The 10636-nt window shown below is 49.5% G+C and overlaps 1 protein-coding gene and 1 long non-coding RNA gene across 12 annotated transcripts in view; one reads left to right on the forward strand and one right to left on the reverse strand.

Moving 5' to 3' along the window:
* The window catches only part of LOC127039341 (zinc finger protein 436-like), a 782343-nt gene that overhangs the window by 517194 nt on the left and 254513 nt on the right, over positions 1 to 10636 (reverse strand). The gene's annotated exons all lie outside the window — the stretch shown is intronic.
* Positions 1 to 10636, forward strand: part of LOC127039472 (uncharacterized) — a 591654-nt gene that overhangs the window by 517091 nt on the left and 63927 nt on the right. The window lies entirely within an intron of this gene.

The following is a 10636-nucleotide window of genomic DNA, read 5'->3' on the forward strand; positions in this document are numbered from 1 at the left end:
TACCACCATTTCTTCTACGAGGTCCTCACTGCTCACCAACACCAAATCTAAAATGGCATCCCCTCTCGTAGGTACTTCAACTACTTGATGAAGAAATCCATCCGCTATCACATCCAGAAAAACCTGGCCCCTATTATTCTTGCAAGCACTCGTCCTCCAGTCTATATCCGGGAAGTTGAAGTCCCCCATAATCACACATTTCCCCTTTGTGTTCACTTCATTAAAGACATTAAAGAGGTCTCTATCCATATCCAAATCAGATCCCGGCAGTCTATAGCACACCCCAAGCACTATCTCAGGGGAAGCTCTAGTTGCTTTTTTACCCAGTGTGATTTTTGCCCAGACAGACTCTGTCTTACCCATTCCATCACTTCTTATTTCACTACAGTTAATCTCATCATTGATGTACAAGGCTACTCCACCACCTTTGCCTTTCTTCCTGTCTTTTCTAAACAGCACATAGCCTTCAGTACCCGTGCTCCAGTCATGAGTACTATTCCATCAGGTTTCAGTGATCCCTATAATATCCGGTTTCACTTCCTGCACCAGTAGCTCCAGTTCCTCCATCTTGTTACCAAGGCTCCTTGCATTAGTGTACAGACATTTTAATTTTCGGTGTTTGGCGTCAGTGACATTCTTTCCCCCGTCGTGCACAGACCTTCTACCAACAGCATCACCCGTTACTCTGATTTCTAGTCCACTATTCCTCCTTAGATCAATTCCTTGGTCCGCAAGGGTATCCCCTCTCACTTTGTTTACTTCCCTCTCCAGGTTATATTCCGGCGTGGAGATCTCCTGAACATCTCCCAACCATCTCCCCCAACTTCCTAGTTTAAAGCTCTCTTGATAAGGTCGGCGAGCCTCCATCCTAGAATTCTATTTCCCTCCTTGCTTAGATGAAGTCCATCCTGAGCGAACAGTTGTCTATCCATAAACGCTTCCCAATGACCGTACATCCCAAAGCCCTCCTTATAACACCACTGCCTGAGCCATCTGTTGATCGCCACAATCTTGTCACTCACTGGAGAAGACTCAGAGGGGACATGATCACAGTTTTCAAGTACATAAAAGGCTGTTACAAGGATGCTGGAGAAAAATTGTTCTTCTTAATCGCTGAGGATAGGACAAGAAGCAATGGACTTAAATTACAGCAAGGGCAGTTTAGGATAGAGATTAGGAAAAAAACTTCCTAACTGTCAGAGTGGTTAAGCACTGGAATAAATTGTCTAGGGAGGTTGTGGAATCTCCATCATTGGGGATATTTAAGAGCAGCTGGACAAACACCTGTCAGGGATTGTCTAGATAATATTGAGTCCTGCCTTGAGTGCAGGGGACTGGCCTAGATGACCTCTCGAGGTCCCTTCCAGTTCTATAATTCTATGAACCAAAGGCCAGAGAAGAGCAGAATCAAAGGAGTCACTCTGGGGAATTCCCCCTGTCACTGTTCCCAAGGCAGCTCTCTCAGGTTTACAAAGCTGTTTGATGCTCCAGCCTTTATACAGTCTCTCCTGGCAGTGCCCCTTTCAAGGGCTGGGCCTAGTTTTAGCTTTTGGGAAGCATGACCCCTGGGGCTCTGAGACTGGGCCTTCTTGCCTCAGAACATCTTGTTTCTTTCTGTGGCACCCCAGTGAGTCCAAATGAGTAGATACTCTTGACAGAGACTGTGAATTTAAGAACGTCAGAGCTGCCCACTGCATCAGACTAATGGTCCATCTGGCTCAGTGGCCAATGCCAGGTGCTTGAGAGAGAATGAACAGAACAGATAATCATCAAATGATCCACCCCGTCACCCATTCCCAGCTTCTGGCAAACAGAGGCTAGAGACACCATCCCTGCCCATCCTGCCTGTGACACTGGCAGATGAGGTGTTAGCTCTTGCAAAAGCCCCCATGTCTTCATTGAACAGGGAGAAACACATAGCTGGAATCAGTCTGACTCACCTGTGTTAGTATTAGGGACTAGGATTATAAGAATGCGTTTACACTTTATTGAATGCTTGTGAGTTGCTGCCTGGGTTAATATCTGACTAACTGCATTGTGAGCCTCTGTGGCTCTGTAAATCACCAGACAGGAGAGAGATTTTACCTAGGTGAAGTGCTGACTGGCAACCGAATGCATTACATCCTGCCTGGCAGGAAATGTTTATCAACACCAGAGAGACTATTATGCAAAGTTAAAGACGACAAAAGATTAAGACCCAATCCAGTTACAGGACTGAATCCTTATTTTCCTAGCACATGGGACAGTCTCCGCTGAGGGGGAGGTGAGATGGGGAGGGGGTACAAAGGGGAAAGTTGTTGTACCCATGTTGGTCCCAGGATAGCAAAGAGGTATTTTTAATTGGTTCTAAAAAAATTACCTCACCCACCTTGTCTCTCCAAGAGATCTGAAAGTGGCAGAAGGAGACAAACAGGAAGACAGAGCTCAGGACTCTAAACCAAACATTTCAAACCCCTGGAAGAAACAATATTTCCCTTCTGCCCTTGGGCATGTTTGTATCCTATATGAGGGACCACCCCATTCCCCTCACAGCAGCAAAGAGAGACTGCAGCCAGCCCCAGATGGTCTTTCCCAATCCTGGCATGTTTGTTGTGACAGTTTGTGTGTGGCGGGTGCACGCGCTGGGTACAGCTGGTCCCATCTGCAGATCGGAAAGTCAGGGCAACTCTAGCACAGCTTGGGGGCTGTGGACAGGGGGAGCAGTTCTGGAGCTGGGCCTCTATCTTCTCTAGCTCCCATGGCACATGGCTCTGACAGCATAAAGTGGGTCCATCACTGCAGGGGAAGATTGGGGTAGTGTCTGAGATCAGGGTGAGAATTGGAGGGGGGTCCATGCTCAAGAATGGGGGATGGAATTCACCTCCCCACCCCGCTGCAGAGCTCAGCAACTAGGGCCTTATCCAGTGAAGTGAATTTCACTCTGGGTGACTTTGAGTCAGCCACGGAAAGATCCTTGTGCCTTCAGTTCCACACTGGCCAGTCAGCTCTCTCCTCAGACTGCTGGGGGCAGCCAGGGATAATTAGTGGGTTTGAGAATTAGAAGATGAAAATTCACTAAGAACAATGATATTTGTGTGTTTATTATTAAATCCCCAGACACCCACCAATCCCCGTCCTCCTTCCGATGAGCTATAAGTATCTAAGGGACTCAGCTACTGATCCTGCAGTCAGTTCCTGCCCTTCCCACTTTCTAAAGCAGCACTTTTAACAACAAGGCAGGGAAACATGTAAATACTTTGAACCAAATTCCAGAAGCTGCTGAGCATGGAGAAGTTAAAATGAAACCAAGGTTCAGTCTCTTCAGGGACCTGGCTCCTAGTGCAAAATTACAGACACTCCTAGGAAATCTGAAATGGCCACTTCATAACTGATAAAATGTTATTTATCTGTTCACTTCTGGGAATTATCAATAAGAGAAACAACCCAGTGATGGTGATATCCTGAGGAAAAGATCTCATGTGTCTTTAGATCATACCAATTTGTAATCTGGAACTATATACACTAAAATGCCTAATTCGTAGCCCTATGGCGATTGCCTGGTGTCACTACACGGCAGAATTAAGGTTGTTGCCTTAGTTCTGAATTTCCATCCCCTAGCATATTGCAATTGCTGTTAAGTGGGTTTGACAAAATTCATTCTATTTATTTCTTTTAATTTCAATAAATAGCAATATTTATGTTTAAGTCCTTTTTTTAATGTTTACAATTTCAATGTTCAGAGATGTGGGAAGTTATGGGGGTCGTCAGACAACAATTGTTTAATAACAGTAACTGTTGAGATTCCAAAAGTCAAACCATATAACTGTTCAAAGAGAAAGTGTCAATGTCACACTCAAAATATACAGTGTAAATATCCTTAAATCAAACTCGACTTTCTCCAGAAGCATTTCTGTATATTACCTATATAAATATGTTTTCATCTGTGTGTGCACAGAGAAATTAACATTTACTGCAATTTATTCATAAAAATCTAATCATTTCAAACATAATTTTAAGTAATGAAGTACTTGAATTCTTTCACTTCCTAGACTGGAATGTTTCATTTCAGGATAATTTCACCCTCCCTGTGATGTATTTCACTCTCAGTGCCGTAACCCCCTCACAATGTAGCTCCTGTCTAGGAGCTCTGCTGAAGCCAGTGACATTATGACCAGGTGACACACTGACATGAGCAGAGACACATGGGGAAGGGTGGAGGATGAGGTAACATGGAGGCTACCAGAGTTGAACGTGGCCCTAAGAGCAAACGCCCTCTCAGTCTCTCCTCTCTCCCACCTCCCAGAGTCAGTAATCCTGAGAAATCGTTCCCTGAAATCTAAATAGCCCCAGTTCGAGAGACAGTGATTAATGCAGGTACCTTAGAGGCTGCAGCGTCAACCCCCTGCCTGGATGAGGAGGGTGAACAATTGCAGTAGAAATTGGTTAGGATGGGAGAGGGCACAGCTGACATTGGACTGGGAGCTGAGTTGACCAAAAGGCCAGAACTCATGGGGGGTTTGGGAGAATCAACAGGACTGGGTAGAGGCATTTCAGTGTATTTTCTTCATTAACCATTCTGCCATGTATTTAATTTAGAAACTTTTCATTCCCATCTAAACACCTTGGAGCTAAGCTGGGTTGATGCATTTTCACTTACAGTGGTACAGTTTTAATTAGGTGTTTAATCAGAAGCTTATGCAACACAAAGCGGTCAATAATGGGTGTGCTTTCATTCATTAACTTGACTGTATGCTGTGCAGCGCTTTTAAAAAAAGATGGTGTGAGGGAGTGTCAAAATTTTAGGCCTTAAGAAATAGTAAGTAGGTATCAGTTCATTTCTTTCCTAATTTTAATGTCAGTTTTGAATCAGTATTAATACTATGTTGTTTTAACAGCAGTAGGGTCCATTTGCATAATTGTTTGCAAGATTTCATTGGATACTGTAAACCAGTCGTCTTCACCTTTTATTCTGAGATTCCTAAATACAACCCAGCGCACCTCTCCTGAAAGACTGCAAGCCCTGGCCGGTGACATGTTCCTTAGAGAGCAAACACCTGACGAGCCCTTTCGCCCTAAAACGCGCATTTGGCTCTTTGACATTGCTTTATCCACCCCACCAGAAAATGCTAGAGGGAACCCGGTCATTACAGCCGACCTTCACTAGGTACAGTTCTACCAGCTATGGGCCAACATTCAAATAGTTCTGTTTGTTTTATCTTTCATTCAGCTTTGCAATTAATAGATCCCATTTAAAAACTCGAAGTGAAATAACTAAAGCAAGATAAGAAGAGAGCAGCGTTGGGCATAAGTGGGGGGAAACAATAAATGGAAAGAACCGACTATGCAAAAAGGAACATCGCAAACTATCAGAGCCCCAGACGCCCGTCCAACAGAACCCACTCCAGCCAGGCATATCAAGCTGGGTCCCTGAAAAATCGCCCAGCCCATCTGGCAGTGAACGCTGCGTGTTCCAGCCAGAGCTATGGTGTGTGCGTCTGCTCTGCTGACGTGCTGCTTTGGTACGGAAGGCACCATGGCCACAGGGAGCAGAGACATGGACTCGTACATAACACAATCCCAGATACACCTCCAATGTCACACCCCCACACCTCCCCACTGTCTGCCATCCCCTCCCCTACCTCCACATGGCCATTCTCAGCCTATTGCTAACACTTCTTCCCAGCCTTCAGCACAATAAATAAATAAAACATGGTGTTACAAAAGGTAGATCCTGCCAGAGAAACCTGATCTGGATGTCAGTAAGGTTTTTGACATAGTTCCACATGGGAAACTATTTGTTATATTGGAGAAGATGGAGATTAATATGAGAACCGAAAGGTCAATAAAGAATTGGTTAAAGGGGAGTCTACAAGGAGGTCATACTGAACTGTGAGTTGTCAGGCTGGACAGAGTTACTAGTGGAGTTCCTCAGATCAGTCTTGGGACCGATCATACTCAACACTTTTATTAGTGATCTTGGCACAAGAAGTGGGAGTGGGACACAAAGCCGGGAGGGATTGCCAATATGGAGGAGGACAGGAAAATCATACAAGAAAATCTGCATGTCCTTGAAAGCTGGAGTAATAGAAATGGGATGAAAATGAACAGTGCACAAATTCTAACTGCATAATTTTGCAATAAGCTGGGGATTTATCAATTGAAGTGACAGAGGAGGAGAAAGACCTCCAGGATAATTATGAGCTGCCAACGTGATGCAGTCATGAAATAGGTTAATGCCGTCCTAGGATACATCAGGTGAGGTATTTCCAGCAGATACATGAAAGGGTTAGTACTGTTATACAAAGCACCGATGAGACCTCATCTGAAATACACCTCTACCTTCTGCCCTTAAAGTCGTTGAGTCTATAAACTGTGCTTTGTGTTGCACAGACACCGATGGAGATCAGGGCCCCATCGTGCAGCACATGGCAGAGAGTCTGACTGAGATCAGCACCCTCATTTTGCTGGGCACTGCACAGAGAGGGACAGTCCTTGCCCCAAAGAGATCACAATCCAAGGAGACAATGGGTAGGAGGAAAACAGACGGGGGCTGTGATTTCCCCAAGGTCACCAAGCAAGTCAGAGACAGAGCCAGGAACATACCCCGTTAACACCAGAGCCACATCACTCAGAGCCTGGAAAGGTCCCCACACCCCATTGTATTAGGCTGCAGGAAGAGGTGGTTTGTCCATGGATGCACAGGCTGTCTTGGCAGGGCAGCTCAGCTGCAGTCCCTGCACACAGCTGGGTGTGTGTGTCATAGGTCAGGAGAAGTCAGTGTCCAGTCCTGTGGGGCTGTGTTCCTGGCTCATACCTCCAGCACTCACTGCTGCCCCTCTTTTACCAGCTGCACTGGTCAGCCAGCCCCAGGCCTCTATGAGGTCACTGTCCCTCCCACTCCACCACTTCAAACCTTCAAACAGGGACATGGTGCACTGGTGTCAGAGTGTACTAGTGTAAAGTCTGTCTGTACTAAGAGTTTGCACCAGTGCCTAAAACACCAGTGTGGCAGAGACCTTCAGTGCCCAAAACAGCAGTACGGTGGCACTAGAACTGGGATCTAGTTCTAGCTCTGTCACAGACCTTGCACACATCAATGATTCTCCTCCCAACTTTAGACTTTTTACCCAGCTATCCACTCACTGGGGTCTCCCCTCTCTCCAGAGCTCCTCACAACTAAAATCTGTGTGCGTGTCACCAGAGCTGAGCTAGTTCAGCTCTGGAATAGTCTTACAAGGGGGGCTGTGGAGTCTCTTTCCCTGGAAGTTTTTAAGAACTGGTAGGACAAACCTCTGCCAGAGATAATCAATATATACTTGGTCCTGCCTCAGCAGAGAGAGCTGGACTTGATGACATCTTGAGGTCCTATCTAGCCCTACATTTAAAGGATGCTATGCGATATATACGTATAAAACATACAGAGAAAAACCACACAACAACATGATGTCAGGCCGATCAAAAAAACAACAACAAAACAAAAAACTACACTGCATAGCATAAAATGACACAATACTAAGGAGAAGAAAGCAACACAATGCAAACTAACACATCTTAGGACAAAAGTACACAATGCAAAACAACAACTCAAACCAAGATAACACAGACACCAAAAAAGCTAAGGCAAAACAACGCATCATAAAACTATGCAACATAATGTGGTGCATCATAGTTCCAAAAGGCACCATGCAAAATAGCTCAGCATAGAACAGGACACAGCACAAGAGAGAATTATTTCAGTGTAGACCTGGAAGGGATCTTGAGAGGTCGTCTACTCCAGCCTCCCGTGATGAGGCAGAACCAAGTATCCCTAGATATTCCCAGACTGGTGGATCTCTAACCTGGTCTTAAAAATCTCCAGTGAAGAAAATTCCACAGTCTCCCTTGGATGCCAACGCAAGGCAAACACAGACCAGAACAACACTGTACACACGCATGCTGGGCTTGTGGATAAGGGCAGAGGGAAGACCTGAAACAATCTGGGTTCAGTTCCCACTTTTGCCCCATATTCTCCATGCAAACTTGAGCAAATTACTTTAGCGCTCTGATCTTCAGTTTCCTCATCTGTAAAATTGAGAGTCGCCTCTCACAATTGGCCTACCTAGCCTTTGAGCTTTTTGTGGCAAGGTCTATCATTGTGGGCATGTCTACACTGCAGTCAGACACCGGCGGCTGGCCTGTGCCCACTGACTTGGGCTCACATGGCTCAGGCTGTGGGGCTGTTTAATTGTGGTGTTGATGTTCTGGCTTGGGCTGCAGCCCAAGGTCTGGCACCCTCCCACATAGCGGGGTCCTACAGCCTGGCTCTAGCCCGAGACAGCACATCTATACTGCAATTAAACACCCCCTTCGCCTGAGCACCGTGAATCTGAGTCAGCTGGCATGGGCCAGCTGGGGGTTTTAATGGCAATGTAGAGATACCCTTGGTGTCTTTTCTGCACCTGTCAGAATGGGGACTCTGATCTTGGTCAGTGTCTGTGCAGAGCCCTGCACAACAGGAAGCCTGATCTCAGTTGGGGACTCTGCAACTCCCAGCATTACAGGAGCCCTGATTATGTTTAGAGCCCCTGCAGGAACTGGCAAAATGTGGGGACAGGATCTCTGTCAGGGTCTGTGCAGTGCACAGTACAGTGCTGGGGTGTGATCTTCGTTAGGGTCAGTGCAATGCCAGGCCCAACGGGGACACAGATCTCAGTCGAGGTCTCTGAAGTGCCCAGAACAATGGAGGGAGCAGTTTGGGTCACAGTCATGCGCTGCCTGGCACAAGGGGGGCTGTGATCTCGGTGCAGGTCTCAGTTTTACCTGGCACAACAGTGGGGTCTGATCTCACCTGGGGTCTCTTCAGTGCCTGGCAGAACAGGGTCCAGATCTCAGCTGGGGTCTCTCCAGTGCGTGGCAGAACAGGGCCATGCTCAGTACGATAGGAGCCCTGATCTCAGTCACACACCTGGAGAGAAAAGTGGGAAGATTTTCGAGAATTCAATATCAGTATTTCAGAACTGAGGAGAAAATGGGGCACAAACTAAATATTTGCCAATATAACGGACAAGCATCAACATGTGGGGAGATTTTATGTCACTATTCAACAGTTCAAGAGAAAAGAGGGGATTACACAGGGATATTGAATCAACAGCAGAATGGGACCCGTTCTTCTTGCCTCACACTCACAGGGCCAGGAGGGAGCCCTGGGTGATGTCTTTTCACAGGGGAAGGAGCGGGGCTGGAGGCAGAAGGTTGCTGGCTGTGGGGAAGGGCTGGCAATGGGAGTATTGTGGCCACAATAGGTCTGGGAATGTGACTAGCTAGTGATGGGGGGGAGGGAGAGGAGTAGCTGGACTAGAAAATCTGGGGCTTGGCCATCTCTATGGGTGACCCCTGCTCATCCCTCCCCTCCCACGCCCTGTTGCCAGCAGAGAGGGGCCCCCCAGCCCAGCCCAGAGGTGTCCCTGTCTCAGGGCCCCCCCAGCCTCTGCCCAGTTCAGAAATCACTCGGGGGAACCATTTCCCACCCACACAAGGACAAATCCCTGCAGGTGAAAATGGGGGAAACACCCCAAACCTGAGATCTGAACTGGCCATTGGCGAAGGGCAGAGAAAATGGGGCAGTGGGGGGAGGGGAACAGGGAACTTCTCAGGGGTTCGGGGGAGGGGGGGTCACCCTGGGTGCTGCTCGTTGCTCTCTAGGGAGAAAGGGGGCAGGGCGGGAGAGGAGGGGGGTCCCCACGGGGGGGCAGCGGTAAATCCGAGGGGATCTCAGCCCCCCCCTTTCTCTCCCCGCTCCTCGGGGGTCACCTGCTCCCCCCCCCCCGCCATGTCCGGGCTGCACAGACATTTCCCCCCCGCCCCTTTCCCAGCCCCCGCCCGGCCCCACGGGGGGTTAATGCGGGACTCTCCCCCTCCCCGATCTGCGCATGCCCAGAGCCCAACGGCACAAACCCTTCTCCGGCCCCGGGAGAGGCTCCAACGGCCCCGCGCGAGCCAGGCAGAGCCGGAGCGACCAACGCGCCTTCGCAGCCCGGCTCCGCCTCCCCGCCGACGTCACTTCCGCTCCCAGGAGAGTCAGAAACTACATCTCCCAGCCTGCCCCGGGGCCACTTCCGCCCTCTCCAGCCCAAGTAAAGGAGGTTCCCGGGGCCAAGCAGACCGTCTCCCCGCCCCTCCTCCTTTTCCCCCGCTGAGAGACCGCCCCCCCCCGCCTTTTCCCGGGGAGCGGTTTAATACAGCGGCAGCGCTGGGAGGGCTTGTGACCTCTAAACAAACTCCCAGCTCCGCGCCAACCCCAGCCGCTCCCTCCGCCCGGCTCTGACAGCCCAGATCCACCCCCCGGCTCCCCCTCCCCTCGCTCCCGGGCCCAGCCTGGGCTCCGAGCTCTGCAGCCGAGCCGCGCTCCGGCTCCTCCTGCAGCTCCCGGCCCCGCCCGGGACACTCGCCCCCCGCAGCCCCCGGCAGCCCCGCTCCGGCCGCGGGGAGCTCGGGGATCCCCCCCCGGGCAGGGGGTGAGCCGGGCCCGGCCCCTCCCGACAGGAGCGTGTCTGCCCCACGCGTATTCCCACCCCCTCGGGCCCTGCCCCCGGCCTCACCGCGCGGGCTGCAGGGCTGGAGTAGCCCCCGCGCTGCGCTCCCGACCCGGCCACAGCCCCGCTGCCGGTGTAACGGGGCA

The sequence above is a fragment of the Gopherus flavomarginatus genome, chromosome 23, assembly GCF_025201925.1.
Source record: "Gopherus flavomarginatus isolate rGopFla2 chromosome 23, rGopFla2.mat.asm, whole genome shotgun sequence".
Lineage (NCBI taxonomy): Eukaryota > Metazoa > Chordata > Testudines > Testudinidae > Gopherus > Gopherus flavomarginatus.